Source organism: Dermacentor variabilis, chromosome 1 (genome assembly GCF_050947875.1).
Source record: "Dermacentor variabilis isolate Ectoservices chromosome 1, ASM5094787v1, whole genome shotgun sequence".
Taxonomy (NCBI): Eukaryota; Metazoa; Arthropoda; class Arachnida; order Ixodida; family Ixodidae; genus Dermacentor; species Dermacentor variabilis.
The window spans coordinates 290,788,379-290,807,424 of NC_134568.1; the positions used below are offsets into that span (position 1 = coordinate 290,788,379).

At 41.3% G+C, this 19,046-nt stretch overlaps 1 protein-coding gene across 4 annotated transcripts in view; it reads left to right on the plus strand.

The window, feature by feature from the left end:
- Window positions 1–19,046, plus strand: part of LOC142567368 (uncharacterized) — a 996,706-nt gene that overhangs the window by 65,612 nt on the left and 912,048 nt on the right. The window lies entirely within an intron of this gene.

Below are 19,046 nucleotides of genomic sequence, written 5' to 3' on the forward strand. Positions count from 1 at the left end.
TATCCACACACGGTGTGCGGAATCTTGGTGATCTTTAGGTGTTCTGGCCGCTACATAGTCTTAAAACGGAGCACCGATAAATTTTGGCCCTGTGGATGTGCAATTTCGTTTGCCGGGTGACTGTTATTAGCTACAACAAATGTCGGTGGTGCTGCCTTGAGTGTCGTCTGCTATCGCACTTTTCGTACAGGTCGCTTTAAAAGTATGTAAGCGCATAGAAAAGGGCGTAATTTTAGGATGTATGCTAGGTCGCACGTTATCTGTAAATTCAACCGCGTACATCCACTACTGCGGATACGCCCTGCTGTAGCCGAGAAAGCGAATTGCACTTTCCGTTTGGCAGTGGAACTGAAATGCGCATTGATCGCACAGTGTTGATCTGCTAGTCTCAAACTTTTGGAACGGCTTTCGCATGCCGTTTTTCTTTCTTCCTTTCTTTCTTTCTTTCTTTCTTTCTTCGAGGCGCGAAAAGTAGAAGCCGGCTGCTTTCACGGTGGTCGCAGTTTCAAATTCAGTACTGCCTGATGCACGTCCACTCGGCTTGAAAAAAAATGTAATTTGGGTAGGTGCAGCGTTTCGATTTGCGCTTTCTTAATTTCCATGACGCTTATTCTGCCGAGTTAGCCGTGGACGAAGCAGGTCTGCAACGTTTATTTCTGCACCCCTGTTGAACGAGGCTCGAGTGCCCCTTCCCTAGCCGATTAGCAAAGAGGTCAACGCTTAAGAGGGATATAGTTGACACTGAAGGATTTCTTCTTATATACACACGGGTGCCAGAAAAGGAGATTTTGCTAGTCGGTTTGACCATCCACCGTTGCAAACAGATAGCAGCAGCCAGCACTCGAACGGCGATCGTAGCGCCGCGTTGTTGATAAATCTGCGCCTGTGCTTTTTTCCGAATGGGCATCGTCGGCGTCCAGTTTTTCTGCGTGCGCGATCACAATATAGGAGCAGTCACATTTACTTCATTCACTATACATTTGATCCAAAAACAAACAAGTACGGAACCTGTAAAGAAAACGCAGACGGTTAGCATATCGTCCAGGTTTTTCTGTTTGTTGATTTTGTTCTTTTCTTTTAATTCGCATCGGCTTTTATGGCTTTAAATAAAGGCCAGAAATTTATATGCGCGTGACGCGACAGCGGCGTTGCCATCTGGGCGCGTTCTGGACGCGTGCGGCAAGTACGTGGCTTTCGAAATTGGCGCGCCGTTTCGCTCAAAGAGTCGAGTGATGTGGTAGCAGTGCAGTAATGTTGTAGGCGTTGGTGTGGCAGCTACATACAGTTGGACTCTCAATGGAGCCACAGCCTCCTTCTCCTGCGCGGTCGGTTTCCTTTGTGCGCTTGTTTGCTGCACGGAGCTCGCGTATGCGCGCACTGTACGTGCAGCTTTCAGCACAGCAATGTATACTTTAGCTGCGTAACCATTGTCATGACAGTAACGCCTAGATATGGGAAGCGCACAAAGTAGGAAAACTCCTCGACAGCCAGTGCGGGAAGGTCGACAATCGTTATGCATGTTTATAGTTGAACCTGCGCGGCTCGATCATATTAGTTTGACCATATTTTTTACCAATTCAACCAGATCAAAAGAGGCTATAATATCGCAATTACATCATTTAAACTTTCTTATTGCGTACCGAGCTCGACCATAAAGTGCCTGGGAAATGGTAGGAACCTTGCGTAAACCTCACGCAATATCCTGCAAGCAGACTTCCTCACACACTAAAAATGCCACGTGGCGTAGCACGGCGCGACTGCAGGAGTGCTAGATCGGCCAGGAGGTTTGATCAGGTTGCACCGCTCGCCGGGTGTTTAAAAGGAGTTTAGAAGTGATAAATAAAATGTACAAATAGTTTACAGCGTCATAAGATTTATGGTGCACTTTTTCTCCATTTCTCAGCTGCTTATATTGTCGAGCCAGCTGCAGCATGCAGGGGGAAAGAATCACTTTAGCTAAAATGTACTATACTAATCACGTAGTTCCAGATGTAGTGCGACGCTCTTTCGGGCAACGCTATTAGATTACTAGTCCTAGAACCCAGTAACGTAGCTTTCAGCTAGGCTACAAAATATTTTCTTATTTTGCGTATTGCGTATACCCAGCGGTTTGTCGATGCATAATGCTGTCCGCCTATATTATACCACTTCGAGACCTCGGCGAGCTGGCGTTCTTGCACAACACTGCACAATTTGAAGGGCAACACATTATGTTCAAGTTTCGCATTGTTCTTGCCTTCGTGCCTGAAACACGACCTGCAGGGATGTAAAAGTTGGTCCACTGTTCTGAAATGGTTTTCAGAGAAATGGGGTACAGGACACACGCCGAGCTAAACCATTTCTAGCGCAGAAACTGTTTCACAGCGCATAACCAACTCGCCTAAAACGCAACTTTGGCCCTCTGTTAGCATGGGCACGCGAGCGCGTGGCTCGCGTGCCCATGCCGGAAAGCAAGCGCGAAACACCGCAAATGCGGCGCGTGCCGCGCGTCGTCTGCTACCGAACCACCCCTCCCCTTTGCCAGCGCGCGGCCGCCTAGCTGGCAGTACGGTGGCCCGCTTACAGGGAAGACAGTTCATTTCTTGCACTGCCACCCGTGAGACTTAGAAAGCATACAAGTACTGGCTTCTACCACAGTGACGTAGAATGCAAAAAAAAATAAAGCAGCAGTAACACTATTTTTTACGTAACTTTTTCTCCGATTCGCCAAAGGCAGCTTTGCCCGCGACGGATCAAATCTCGCAGTCATGTCGTGGACAACAGTGCTGAAAATAAGCTAAGCTGCTGCGCTGCTTGGTGTGACCAGGGCTGTTCTAGAAACTCATTACTTTCCATACTCATAGCTTCCAGGCGGCCTGGCTAGCGAAGCCCAATTCCCACCCTCTATATTGTGCGCATCGCAACAGCGTTATGACGTGCGCAGGCGAGGCGAAGGGGTGGTTCGGTAGGAGACGACGCGCGGCATGCGCCACTTTTCCTACGCCTGGTGCTGAGCTTGCGCCTGGAGTTACTGTGTATGCTCCCTTTAGGAAGCCTATGGTGATTATATACACAAGCCATAGGTTAGTGTGCCTCAATTCTCCCTCTCTCTCAACGCCCTTGTTCATGAGCCATGCTATCGCGTGTTCTCGCCAGCAGGGGGCCTGCAAACATATTAATAACAACTTTAATAATGGTCATGCTAGCCTTTATATTTTGGGAAGAGCTGCAGTGAAAAAAAAATCCATATGTACTTTCACACACAAACATCAAACATTCAATGGTGCCTATTGCACAAAAAAAAAAAAAAAAAGAAAGATGCACTCACAAGTTACTGCAATGCTCATTGCCTGCACCGATTTATAGAGTTCACCTTTGATTCATGATATTATTGATTTACTTTGACTTATACATTAATTGATATTTTGATTTACTTGTAATTGATCGATTTACACCTACTTTTTCCTTCTTCTGACTACATGCAGGGGACACAGACCTAGTGTGAACATGCTACGGCAACAAAGCATATTTGTGCCATATTTGTGCAGGATTTTTCTAACAATGTACTAGCAGACACAAACAAAGGGGCACAGGGCACATGCAACACAAAACCGTATATTTGTGTCTCCTGCACTCCCTTTCTCCTTTCTTTCTTTGTGTCGATCTGCTACATTATTAGAAAAAATTGTGCACAAGTATGGCACGTGTATGCTTTGTTGCCATAGCATGTTGTATAACATTGGGCTTTATAAGAACACTCTCTGTAATGCTTGAATTGCGACGTCTTACATTTTACTTGGCCTCAGAATGCATCCTACCTTTCCTCAGCTATGGCATGTATACTAAAGAAGCAATAGACTAATTGTCATAGTAATTCTCAGACATTTATTGACAAGGTATGTGGCAGTTTGATTTTAAGAAAATGTTGTTTCGTCCTTATGTGCTAGCACAAGAACCATTTCACTGTGCACAACCAACTTTCACAAATTGCAACTTTGGCCCACTATGTTGTCCTGAAGACAGTGGCTGAAACAATGGACAGCACAGCGCCAGAGTGCCAAGCACAAAGGAGGAGACGACAAGCAGAAGTTTCTTGCTAGAATAATCAAATGAGAGTTTATTGACGATATCAATAGGCAGTGTGACAGCAGGGACATATGGCAATAACGATAGCTGTACACATTTGTGAAAGAGAGATGAGGTGGTTTTCAAATGGTAACTGCACACACAACATAATCTTCTCCTGGAAATAAAACTACTGTACAGGAGTTTATATAATGCTATGATACATGTTATGATACAATTCTATACATATGTGACCGAAGGTGAACAAAGCCCTTGAAGGTGCGTTGAAGATACATGTGTGACATTACAGAAGCGACTGGAATGGATTTGTCCGACAGGTTGCACATCAACCAAAAGAAGACCTGTGCTTAATTTTTTACAATGACCAGATTGCCAATGTGCTTAAGCAAGATATATTTGCCTATGTCTTATACGTAAAATCCTTTGTTTTTTTGTTTTTTTAATATAGAGTATAAAAATCGGGTGATATGTTTAAGGGGGAAAAGTGGGATAAAATCAGGTATTTTTTTTTTCTCTGGCAGCAAAACCAGGGAGAAATCGGTCGTTATGTTGTCCGGGATTCCAAAGTTTGAGATTTTTCTGGTAACTTTTACGAATGATTATCATAAACAATGGCCTCTCATTGGACACAAATATTTTATTTAAATAGCCAAAATCGCTCACACAAACATGTAACGACAAAGAGAGCTGCTCGCAAATCATGTGACGAACTCACCTCTAGCTGCAAATCCTCATTGTCAGGCAATATGAATACATTTAAAAGGAACTACATTAACAAAAGCAACAAAAAGAGACGGGTTTGCCGATTCCTTCTTTGTTCTCTGCACTTTTTTAAAGGAGGAAAAACAATGTAGAAATAGCGCACGCGAATGTGCTTAGCAGCAGATGCGATGCTTTTCCTTACCTTACACAAACCCTTGTTCAAATATGCATAATAGGCATGGGGAGCATTCGTCTGTCCATCCTGACCCTGTCAGGCCTTTAGTCTTTGCCTATTGTCCTGTTTACTGGTTCTCAGTATACTTCCTTGCAACAACAGTAATGAATTACCAACTAGATGAATTAGCCACCCTTTATTGAATGTAACGTAGTTGGCTAAAGATGCTCTCAACTTCACAGCTACTGTTTGTAATGCAGAGCAACGTCAGCACTGTGTTAATTCACATACCAGTGCATTACCGCCATTTATCTGTATGCAACGTGCAGGAGATGCAGTGCAACGTGCCATTGTCGTATTCATTGAATGCAGCTGCTAAGTAAACAAGCTTTCATTCACTCAATGCCAGAAGGCGCTGAATATGTTATATTTTTATATATGCCTACTTTCACTTGAGTGTAACAACGAAAACAAGCCGTATATCGTATTCATGTAGTGTTAATAATATTAATAATGTCATATATATATTGACCATTTGTTAAGGTGGGTACAATTCATTGGTATCGTAATACCTGCATTTGTTATAGTTCTTTACGAAAGGCAAAGTTCAAGGAGAAATTAGGTTTAACCTGATTTTCATAATTTTGTTCAGGGTGCAGAAATTGGGAGTTTTTGGATTTTACCCAAAAATGAAGGACTCTACTTAAGACTGTTCGTTCAAGACAAGCATATAATATATAAACACCATATTCATTGCATACTTGTATGATGTTTATATTTGTGTTTACAGAAGACTTGACATGGAAAAAATTACAGCATGCTATTCCACAGAGAATTAATCTTGTCCACTCTAGGACACAAAGCAATGTAGAAAATATGCTTCGTAAAACAGAGTGCAGAAATAGTATATGACGAATGTACTTATGTGGCTGTGGCCTTGAATATAAATTTACACTTGTCACTATGGCAGTGCTTGATAAATGACAGAATAATGAATAATCCACTAACACACTTGAAGAAAGTGAACGAATGCATTAGATTAATGTTTTTAACTAAATGCCGGCTTTCTTGTTAGGAGACAGTGGACTGCTATTCCACAGCAGAACTTCTATGCAACATACTTACGTTAGTGGCTATATCCATTACTGGTGGCACGCTAAATGAAAAATAAATTTATCACTCTGCAGTTTTCGACAGAGGCAGAAAGTGTTCATGCATTACATGTAAAAGCATCGGGTTGTTTGCACCCTAGTTGATGTACCTGCTATTACAAGTGTACACCAAGGCAAATGTGATGTAACAAATATGAATGTCTATATAACCTTCAAGGCATTAACCGACTAAAGCTATGCTGTGTGCACAAAATTATTTGTTTCCCCAAAGATTGCTGTTGGTACATACATATGCTGTAATTCTTAGCTCATACTGGAGGCTTCTTTGAACAACTGGACTTTTTCTTGCATGTGGGGGTATTAGAATTACTAGTTGGATGGCCTTGAGCTACAGGACTGCGAAGCTTCTCTGACTGTTCCTGTAATGAAGAGTTATATATGATCCCATCCTCATCGCCATTCTGGTATTTTAGCTCAGAACACTTGTTGAAGCGGCTGAAGGTGAGAGGCTGAGACAAAGGATGACACAGTGCTGAAGTGCCAAGTGGGAAGGGGAACAAGTAGGAGTTTCTGGCAGGAATAGTTGAGTAAGGGTACTTATATATAGATATTGGTGATGAGGTAACTGAAAATACTGACAAGATAAAATGGTTTTGGAACTGAAAGAGCATAGAAAATACAATACTAACATGAAATTCAGCATTCTTAATTTACGTGAGCAAAATGTTGTGCAAATTTAAATCTCAGTAAAGGACCACTTTTGGATCACTGCGCAAGATAACGTAAAATGGGTGTGTTCTGGTAACACACTGATATTGCAGCCTTGATGGATGTAAAAAGTAAAACATAAAAAGAAAATGTGTCGTAGCATAGAGCACAAGCTGCTGGCAGAGGGAAAGCAGTTGCAGCCTTTTCATGATCCATATATGAACGATTGGTTATGATAGAAACTGTAATATGGGAAGGATCCACATTTTGATCAACTTAAGCTCTTCAATGTGCATTCACCGAAAGCTTGATACACTAGTGTTTTTGCATACCACCTGCATCCTATCACACCCCATTGCTGACCACCGTTGAGACGTCGGCAGACTGTGCTAGATAGTTACAGTGCGATCAACAGTAATTTCCTTTCATTTCCTTTTATGCTAATAACGACCAATTACTTCTAATGCTGTAGTTGAAGATATTGTCAGCTGTTCAGCACTAGGCCAACACAAGAGATACCAAGCGGACCCAGCGATGGTGTGCAACAAAAAGCCCTATTCAGCCATATTTCCGTCTTCAAACATACCTTGTCACCCCAGCTAGTTCTTTGTTCGTCAGAGATTTTCTGTGGTGCATAGCTTCCATAGTTTCCCTCCCAGTGGTGAGCAGGATATATCCAAGGGCAAAAAAATTTCATACGGTACATACAATCTACATTGAAGCAGGCTTGGAGGTGAAGTAGACAGTGGCATGTCAGATGGCCATGTGTGCCATTACTACAGTGATCTGCACATCATCATTATCAGCCCATTTTATGTTCACTGCAGGATGAAAGCCTCTCCCTGCGATCTCCAATTGCACCTGTCCTGCGCTAACCGATTCCAACTAGCGCCAGCGAATTTCCTAATTTCATCGCCCCACCTAGTCTTCTGCCGTCTGTGCTTCCCTTCTCTTGGTACCCATTCTGTAACCCTAATGGTCCAACGGTTATCTAACCTGCGCATCACATGGCCTGCCCAGCTACATTTCTTTCTCTTAATGTCAATTAGAATATAGGCTATACCCATTTGCTCTCTGATCCAAACCGCTCTCTTTCTGTCTCTTAATGTTATGCCTAGCATTCTTCATTCTATTGCTCTTTGCATGGTCCTTAACTTGTTCTCAAGCTTTTTTGTCAGCCTCCAAGTCTCTGCCCCATATGTCAGCACCGGTAAAATGCACTGATTGTAGACCTTCCTTTTCAATGATAAGGGTATAAGCTTCAAGTCAGGAGCTGACAATGCCTGCCGTATGCGATTCAACCCATTTTCATTCTTCTATGAATTTCCTTCTCATGATCAGGATTCCATGTGAATAATCGAGCTAGGTAAACTTACTTCTTCACAGACTGTAGACGCTGACTGGCGATCGTGAGCACTTCTTCCCTTGCCCGGTTATTCATGATTATCTTTGTCTTCTGCATATTAATGTTCAACCCCACTCTTGCACTCTCCCTGTTAGGGTCCTCAATGATTTGTTGCAACTCGTCTGCAGTACTGCTGAATAGAACAATGTCATAGACAAACCAAAGGTTGCTCAGGCATTCGCCGTCGATCCTTACTTCTAAACCTTCCCAGTTTAGTAGCTGAAATATTTATTCCAAGCACACAGTGAATATCATTGGAGAGATTGTATCTCCTTGTCTGGCCCCATGCTTTATAGGCATCTTCCTACTTTTGTTGTGCTGAGCTAAGGTAGCTGTGGAATCTCTGTAGACATTTTCAGAGATATTTACGTAGGCGGTCTGTACTCCTTGATTACGTAATACCTCTATGACTGCTGGTATCTCTACTGAATCAAATGCCTTTTCGTAATGTGTGAAAGCCACATAGAGAGGCTGATTGCACTCTTGCGGATTTCTCGATTACCTGATTAATGACATGGATGTGATCCATTGTAGAGTATCTCTTCCTGAAGCCAGCCTGTTCCCTTGGTTGGCTGAAGTCCAGTGTTGCCGTTATTCTATTGGAGATTATACTGGTGAATATTTTATATAATAGTGGGAGTACGCTAATGGGCCTATAATTTTTCAATTCTTTAACAACTCCCTTTTTGTCGATAAGTATAATGTTTGCATTCTTCTCGTTTTGTGTGTCTCTCGCACTCGATAGACACTTCGTATAAAGAGCCACCAGTTTTTCAGGCATTGTGTCTGAAGCATTGTTGCAGTTAATAGACCTTTCGTATAGAGAGCCGCCAGTTTTCGAAGCATTATGTCTCCTCCATCTTTGATGAAATCGACTGTTCTTCCATATTCTCCTGCCACTTTTCTCCGTTTCATGTCTTGCAAGGCCCTTCTGACCTCATCGCTAGTTATAGGAGGAGTCCCTGCAACCTGTTCATTACTACTTCGAACGGAGGTACCGTGGCTCCTCTGAGTACTGTGCAGGTCAGTATAGAATTCTTCCGCTGCTGTTACTATACTTTTGAGATAGCTGGTGATATTACCCTGCTTATCTTTCAGTGCATACATCTTGGTTTGTTTCCAAGTTTCCTTCTCACTGATTTCAGGCTGCGTCCATATGTTACGGCTTCTTCAGTAAAGTTACAATTTCGAATATCCCTTATATTCGCCTTTTTGATCAGTTTTGACAGTTCCACGAATTATATTTTATCTCTTGAGTTGCACACTCATTCTTTGTCGTTTCTTTATTAGGTCCTTTGTTGCTTGGGAGAGCTTGCATACTGGTTGCTTTGGTGCCGTGCCTCCCACTTCAATTGCTGCCTCTGAAGCCAGCCTAGTTATGGTTTCATTCATTACCTCTATGTCATCTTCATCTGTCTGTTCTAAGCTGCATATCTGTTTGCAAGTACCAGCCTGAATTTGTCTGCTTTTACCCTTACTGCATCTAGGTTGACCTGTTACTTCTTGACCAATTTTACTCTTTCTCTCTTCAAATTGAGGTGAATACTAGCCCTCACTAACCTATGATCACTGCACTTCGCCGAGTATACTGAGTTCGCATTTTCATCATCGCTAAGCCAACATTAAATTTTACAAAACTGATCTAGTTCCTCATAATCATGACTGGATGTTGGAGGTAGGCTCGTAGGTACCTTTAATCTATACTTCTTATTAAGTTTGATTAAAACTACAGCTACCCTCTCATATAATGCTGTAGAATTCGTCAATGGTGCCTGCTATGTCCTAATGGATTAGGAATCCTCCCTCCTATTGCTTCTTATTTGGTAGACCTCTATAGCAGAGGACATGGCCGTTAGTCAGAACTGTATAAGCTTCACCATTTCTTCTAATCTCACTAAGGCGAATGATATCCCAAGCAATGTCTGATAGTTCCTCAGAGTCCTGCTAAGCTAGCCTCACTCAACATAGTTCGGGTGTTAAAGGTGTCCAGGGTCAGTTTCTACTGGCGGCCTGTCCGGGCCCAGAGATTCGTAGCACCCTCTGCTGCATTACAGGTCTGACCGCTGCTTTGGCCAGGTGCTCCGCAGCTGCTGGGGACTATGGGTTAATTGTAGGAATCATGAGCGAGGGAGTGGCCGAATACTGCACCAGGGAGGCCAATTCGTCTTCTGGTGAGGGAGCGTCTGTGTTAAAGCTTAGTGTGAGCCTTCCTAATTTGGTTGTACTTGGATTAGTATAGCCCCGGTCGCTCTCGACATCTTTTGCCGGTGTCAGGCATCACTCCAAGCCTACAAATGTAGTGCAGCTGCAGTGTAGTGTAGTGCTCTGCACTTACTGCTCATCAAGAGCTAAACAGTCTGAGATAGTTTTGCTGCTCAGTAAATTATGTGTATCAAGCCCTAAAATTCTCAGATTTCAATGAAGTAGATATGGCGTTTTAAATGCACAATTCAAGAACAGAAGGTGGAACAAAGCGCAAAAAATTGAACAAACTATAGAGGACACACAGCAACCTATGTTTTTTTCCGTATCAACAGCAATATATATAAGCAGCACACTACACAGAAAAAAAAGTAGAAATACCAACAGTCACTGCTGAAGGGTGGGCTGTCATATAGCTGATGAGTATTGAACACTATTGCAGTGCAGCAATACTGAAGGTATGTGGATGCATGAATTTCAGTTTTGATGGATGTAAAGCTGCCCATTGATCTCCCAAGCCCACTGTTTTTTGTGTTGCCCTAGGCTTATGCATATCGGGAATAATGTTTCACAGCTACTTTACAATTTTCTGTAATATGGCTCCTAAAAGGGCTTTTGAGCTCATGCGCTTGCCTTCATCTGTTATTGTTCAGTTCAGTTGTAACAGTGTCTGCATGAAGGCACCTTATACTACTTATACAAACTCAAATACAACAATGAACTGTGCTTTCTGTTTCTTTTCGCACATGCATTTTTTTTTCAAACCTTCTTTTAACAATTTAACAAGAAATAATAACAGAAAATAAAACAAAACAATGGAATTTAACATCCTGAATCTGTAAATTCAGCTGTGGGCAAGATGCCATAGTGGTGAGCTACAAATTAATTTTGACCACCTGGTGTTGTTTATTTAGCACCCAGGACGTGGTACAAGAGCATTTCACATTCTACACAGATTGGGATGTGGTTAAGAATCTAACCCTTAACCTTGTCATCAGCATGGGGATGTTGTAGTCGCTAAGCCACCTTGGTAGGTTCTACTCTATGCCAAAGAGCACAGAGTTTGTCAGGTGTACTGAACAACACTTTCACTCCCACTTTCCGTACAACCTCCTTCAACAATTGAGAAACCTCATGTATATAAACAATAATATCTATGCCAGCAGAAAGCTCATTTTTCTATTTTCTTTTCTCAGCATTTTGCCATCTCAAGTGACCAGCTACCGTACTGCAATTGAGGATCGACAGTAGTGGAAAACTGGCTTGCTGTAGCCACTGGACTTGGTGCTTGAAACTATTTGTCATTTTATGGTGGATGACCTGGCAAAAAACGTCCCCAGGCATGACTAAAATGTCTAGTTTTAGAAGTTCAAAGTGCAGGAATGTTTTTAAAAACAGGTCTTTTCCGTGAAAGAGGCTCATAACTGCCAACACATTCTTGCTTTTAAACTGAGTTGCATATCAAAAAGCACAGTTCATTTTTGAACAGCTGCTCAGAAGTGAGTACTAGCTGTTTAATCTCAGACCGAAACAAATAAAAATCTTTATCTATATATGCTCCTTGTTGACAGCTTATGTAAAAGAGGAACAGTCATCATTAAAATGGATTCCTTTAACAGGATTTGTCATTCAGAGGCTTCCAGTGAGGAACCTGTTAGACTGCGAGATTGAAAGATTGGTAATAATTGGTGCTAAACATGATGCAATGCATACACCACCATGATGCATCCCCGTAGGATATTACTCGTAAACTGAACTGATTGCATATGTGGCCATTCCACACAAAACATCCCAGACCTCAGGAATGATCATCGCCGATTCTGTTGGAAAAAATTGGATGAGTTGGTGATTGCGTGAATTAGGTTTTGCCAAAGTATTTCACACACAAAAAAAATTGTAAGGCAAGTCATTTCCGAAATTTCTGCAAAGCATAAGTTGGTTGTAGGTAATTTTTTTTTCTATCAAATGTGAAACTAGGCACAATGACAATTATTATTTTAGCATATTCTGCTGGCGTGGTTCTTTCATGTAATGTCATAGAGGTTAATGCATTTACAAATTTTCCGCATTTAATTGACACAGTAAAAAGCAAGAGAATTGTGCATTTCCAGAAATATATTGCATAAACATTGTCAACGTTTCAGCCACAATATATTTTACTTTTTTTCCTGTTGCTTTAGTTCATGATAAATATATATACAATGAAATTAAGTACTTTTCCAGAACTTACTTCTGAAGTTGCCAGAAAGTCACTTCTTGACTATATTCAGACCAAAGTTAAGCATTAAGGCCCTTCAGAAATAATATGTGTGAGCTAATTATTTGTGCCAACCTTTGAGCTTGTGATCAAGAAACTTTATTTTGAGTAAATTTTGTCTGAAAGCAGAAACAAATTTCTGAAGTCCACAGCCACAAACCTGTCCACCTGTCCACAAACATGTCGTTCGCGAGGGCTGAGACCTTTGTCAGGCTTTATGCCTTTAGTCTCAGTCTACCCTCATTTGAATGAACGAGAAATAAAATTAAATTCATTTCATTTATTTACCTTAAAGACCCCACTAGGGGGTATTACATAAGGGGTGGGTGTACATAAAAAATAAAACACTCAAATTTGTGACGACAGGTACTCAGTCACATTGGCAGAAAAAGATGATGGACAGGTGAGAACGACGATATTGCGAGGAAGGCTGTTCCAGTCTTTGGCTGCACGAGGAAAAAAAGATGCTGAAAAATTAACAGTTCTCATACGTGTACGGGAAACTTGCAGTTGGTGACCAGTGCGAGGAGATATGTATGCGGGTGGTGTTATGTAAGGGGCACTGTTAAGTGATGAATGGTAAAGCTTATAGAATAGACAAAGCGTTGCTATGCGTCGGCGGAGGGATAAAGCTTGCAGCCCAGATTCCGCTTTGAGGGCGGTAACAATGATTTCGTGAGAATAAGATGAGTGAATGAATCTGGCGGCACGATTTTGTACAGCTTCAAGGTCATCTACGACGCATGCTTGATGTGGGTACCATATGGGTGACGCATACACTAGTTTTGAACGGATAGGTGACTTATAGGCTAGTAATTTAACTTGTTGGGGAGCGTTACGAAGGTGACGTTTCAGAAAACCGAGAGTTCTATTTGCCGATGATATGATGTTTGTAGTATGTGCATGCCATGAGAGATCATTGGACAAAGTAACGCCTAAGTATTTGAACGATGTTACTGCTTGTATAGGTTCGTTAGCAATTATGTACGGGAATGTAACGGGGTGCTTTTGGCGAGTAATGGAAAGAAGTTTACATTTAGTCGGAGTAAGGGTCATTAGCCAGCGGTCGCACCATTCCTGGACACGGTCTAGATCATGCTGAAGTTTTGCTGCGTCACAATGATTAGAAACTGATCGGTAAATTACACAGTCGTCAGCAAACATACGGATTTGGCAAGATAAGTGTTGAGGCAAGTCGTTAATATATATTAGAAATAGGATCCTATTTCTAATAGGATCCTATTAGAGGACCGAGGACCGAGAACAGAACCTTGGGGTTCACCAGATGTTACAGGAACAGGGTCAGAGGTATGATTATTAACAAGGACATGTTGGGACCGGTTAGACAAGAATTCCTTGATCCAAATCAGAATCAGAATTCAATTCAATCTCACCTGTAGGGACTCCTGAACTGTCTTCACTGCAGAACATGAATGCACTGTCGGCTATTTTCCTTGCACGCATATGCACTGTGGCTATTTGCCAAGCAAATGTGTGCTGTGACACTTGACATCAGCGTAAATACATAGTAAAGGGCATATGTTCATCAGTTCACCACTTCTAATTTTGGGGGCTCGGGGCAGTCAGGTAGGTGAACACGGCATGGATGTACGTGAGTTTTCGGAAGTTGCAGATAGTGGCTAACTTAGCCTCAGCCTCATTCTGTCCTATGCAGAGTCACAATAATCACACAGCCATTTATTCTGTGCTTCTTCACACCAGAACTAAGACACCGCTTCACCACGCCCCTGGATGCATTCACAGCAAACTGTCATCTGCAAACTGAAAATTCCTTGACATTTGTCTTCTATGCTATGGATGGTGCGGACTGTTGATGACAGCTCGTATTCTGCTGTTCTGTAGCAGTAACAAAACAATAAATCGGTGTGGTGCACAATATTGTGTCCGATATCCGGTCCTGATGACAACCTCGAAGCAGTCATGGTTTACTTTCATCACACAAATGTATGATATATAAAAAAATATAGTTGCAGGGGCATCAACATTCAAACGACCGTAAACGTATATTTTACTGCTATTTACCTCGCATAAAAAAGCATGCATCCATATTTTATGCATGAAGCAATAATAAGCACGGCAACAATTCAATTTCGACCCACATATGTAGCGAAGACACAGTTCAGTAGTTAAAAAAAAATTAAATTATAAACTTTTACATGCCGAAACATCGATCTGATTATGAGGCACAACGTAGTGGGCGACTGCGGAAGTTTGGACCACCTGGGGTTCATTAACGTGTACCTAAATCTAAGTACAGGGGTGTTTTCGCATTTTGCTTCCATCGAAATGCTGCCACCGTGGTCAGGATTTGATCCCGCGACGTAGTGTTTAGCAGTCCATACCATATCCACTAAGCAGCCACGGCAGGTACCGTTCAGTAGTGTCTACCGGTAAAATTGGTTGTGGACTTCAAATGTTCTTTTCCCTTAAAACAAAATTTTCTCGAATTAAAATTTCCAAATCACAAGCTGAAAGGTTGGTGCAGATGTTGGTGCTATCTCGCATATTTTTATCTAGAGGGCCTTAATGTCTAATTTAGACCTAAACATTGTCAAAATTGACTTTTTGGCAACTATAGAAACAATATTCTGGAAAAAATACTTAATTTGATTGTCTAACATTATGTTTAGCACAAACCGTAGCAACGAGAAAACTAGTAAAGAAATATCATGGCTGTAATTTTAACACAGTTTATGCGAAACATTTCTGAAAACTAAAGATTTTTTCCTTTTTCACTGAGTGAATTAAATGCAGAAAATTCATGAATATGTTCACCAATGACGTTATAAAAGAAGCACACCAGTAGAATAGTCTAAAATAAGATTTGTCACTGTAACTAGTTTTATGTACTTGATTGAAAAAAAATTTGCCTCCAGCCAATGTTTGCTTCTTCGTGGAAAGTTCAAAGAGTGCTTACAGCATCGAAATTTTTTGAAAAAAAAAAATACTTTGGTGAAATCTCATTCACATAATAGCCAACTAGCCCAACTTTTGAAAAAATATAATCGGCAGTGGTCACTTCTAGAGTCTGAGATGCTTCACGTGGAATGACCTTATACTTTCCTGTGCAGATGTATCAGTCAGCTGCCAATCATGACTAAATAATAATGTTTATTTCCCATCAATACAAAAAATGATGGAGGGTGTGGGAATAAAAGCGACAATCCGCTTGATGAAGTTCCAGCTCACATAGGGATGGCTTCCTGATGTATACGCCCTAACCTAGCTATCTTTATTAGTCTCAAAATGTCCTTCCCATGGTCTGGGTTTCCTGTGACCCTAAATAATTATAATTATTTTATGTGCAATTTCACAAGGGGATGAATGGAAATGTTAAAAAAATATGGGAGACCGCTTGACTATAAAATTTCCAATTGAAATCTCTATTGGCCTTATACAAAATATATAGGTCCAATAGGAAAAGCTGCAGGTTCCATGGCAGAACGTACAGGTCCCACAGCAAAGAGTACAGGTCCCATAAAGATTTTGCTCTGATACAGGATATCAGGGCAATACAGTGTTCTCTAAGACAAATTAAATGCTTTATGGGTTCCATTTGAAGCAATTGAACTAGTGACATAAAGTTGTGTTGGACAAATAAAATGCTTTATAGGTCTCAATAGATTCAGCAGAAGTAGTGATTATGATATAAACTTATGTTGGTAGTATTGTTCAACAAGAAGCCACGCAAACAGATGTGCCAAACATCGAGATCAAATGAAGGCGCAGAAGCCGTCGTTTTAATAAAGGAATTATGCGTTCCAAGCTGTATATTTGTTGCACTGAGGATATTTAGGTTAGGACAAAATTGGGACAAAACACGCCAAAAAATTGGTACACATTTGAGGACAGTGCACGGATCACCAAAATGCATTTAGCTTGAATTTATTTCCACAGAAATATTTATCCTGCTATGGCCAACAAAACACATGCCGCTTTATACTCTACCAGTAAAACAAATTGTCAAGAACATCTCAAGCAGATGCTTGCTCAACGTGTGTCTCTTCTCCTAAAGGTATAAATTCTTAAAGTCAGCTAGAGAACAAGAGCTCCACTTTCAAAGAGACGCATGGTACAATCTGAATGATCACTTTAGATCCAAGTGAGAATTTTCATTCACTCTTGTTCGCTAACACATCCACTTAATGTCAGGTATCATCGCAAGTTTTTCCGTCAGCAGAGCTGCCCAACTTTTCTGCTACAAAATCTAAGGCCTCTATGTCAAACCCTGCTGTTTCCAGCGTCGCAGTGAACTCTGTATAAGTTCATACTTACAAATAGTTCTCAAGGCAGCATCACAGCAGCATCAAAGTGTCCATACATGTCAAGCCCATATCATGCTCAGCGGGAAAGAGCCAAGAAGTTCGTAAGGAACCCATATAAAAGGTGGTGTTTCTCACGTAAGGTCAGCATGTGCAACATTGCAGGACTTGGTAGCCAGCCTCATCAATAGCTCTAGAATGGCTTCGCATCATAGTATAGTGGAACTCTGCACAGCATACATTACAGCAGATACAAGACAATAAGTATTGTGCCAAGATGCAACATTCAGATGGATTTACAGCAAACCTCTGACGTTTCATATGTGATGGCCTAAATGAGAACAATACAATGTAGTTGCGATTAGGTCAATCCTATAGTTTAAGAGCGGTTTTGAAAGCAAATGCATACCCATTATAAACCACTGTGGTAGGCACAGCATGACACATGATGTGTATGAAATAACTAGTGCTCTCCCAGTTCTTGTAATTTAAAGAAATTAAAGACAGTTTAGAGTGCAAGTGATTCCAATGCAGTGGGCGCATATAGGCAGAGGAAACCACTAGTGCACCCTGGCAAGGCTAAAATATTACCTGCAGTTGAATGGCAAATTTCATTTAATAAATCACTGGAAACGTTATGGAAAATCTGAGCAATCAGGACTATCTGTAATTTTACGGGACATCCAATGTAAATTCAGGACATTCAGGTAAGACAAAGTTGCCGAGTTTGGTAGATGCATGTACGTAGCTGATACTAACAACAAAACATTTCTTGGAAACAGAAATCCCAACTCTAGTAATTGCATAAAAAAAAGAATAAGTCATTTGTATTCTGAACAATGCATTTGCGATAAGAGGAGTTGGAGATGTTGAGAACTTAATGCGCAGGGTAGCTTGTAATCGTTTGCCTACCTGCTGGTCATGATTTCTTCTTAAACTATGTAACGCTCAGTGAGGTCTGTGCTAGTGATCATGCGGTGACCATATATGTGTCAGTTGTCATGATTTTTTCTGTAAAGTTTAGGAAGTTGGGCTTCTATGATTTTATGCTGTGTCAAGTTTTCAGAAAAAAAAATTCTGTTGTAAAAAAAAAAAAGCTTTAGAGGTGTTGAAGGATGAGGCAGTGCAAGATTCTTCCCTCCCACTGCCCTAACACTCCCATGACATCCACGAGGGGTGCTAAAGGTAAACCATGTGCTCATGACAAGCTTGAAGAAATAAGAATGTGTGCTCCCCACCACACCTCTTGGGTGACAGAGACTGCAGCTCGTGGTACACCTGAAGCATTTTTTGAATCCTGGCTGTATTCAGTGTGCTACTTTACACATCTGAGAGGAGGTAGTAGCGACTAAAATCTTGGTATTCATGTAATTCTGACAGAAATACTTGCAAAAGGAGAAAAGTTTCAGGACCTTCTGGCTAAAGTTGATGGTGTTGACAAGGCTATTGGTCCCATGTTGGAAAAGCATGATGAAATACTGTGAACAATGGCTCACCAGGATGCCGAAATTAGAGAGCTCTGGAAATGTGCCAAGGATTTTGGAGGTACGTAACAAAAAAAGAAGTGAAAAACGACACTAGCTAAGGATGACCTGGAAGGGAGATGTATAGGCAACAGAATCTGATAATTCGTGGCGTGCAGCAACAGGAAATGAGCAAGTGCTGAGTAAGGTATAATAATGTCACACAATTAGTGAAACTTCTTGACCTCGGCCTCAATGACGTGGAGGCAGAGCAGAGACTTTCTGCAAAACCCAGAAAAAGTTTCTGAAATTACTGATTGATTCAGCCAACTGGAGCTTAGGAATGATAGGCTGCAGTGATGTAAATCGCTCTGGAATCCTCAATCCACAGTGTTTGTTGCAGGAAGCCTGACGCAGCTAAACAAGATGCAAGTGTGCTATGCTAAAGAGTAGGCTTGCAAGGACGGATATCAGCATGCATAGCACAGTAAAGTCCTCAAGATTTAAAAAAAGAACCTTGTTGAAAATAAATATTCTTTACACTCACTACTTCACTTACATATTCAACCTGCTTGTGCTAAGCAAGATATATACCAAGCGTTTCTCAAATTTATTTCTCAGCTATTGTGCTAACTGAAACATGGTTATGTGGAAACAATTATTTTGCCCTAGAT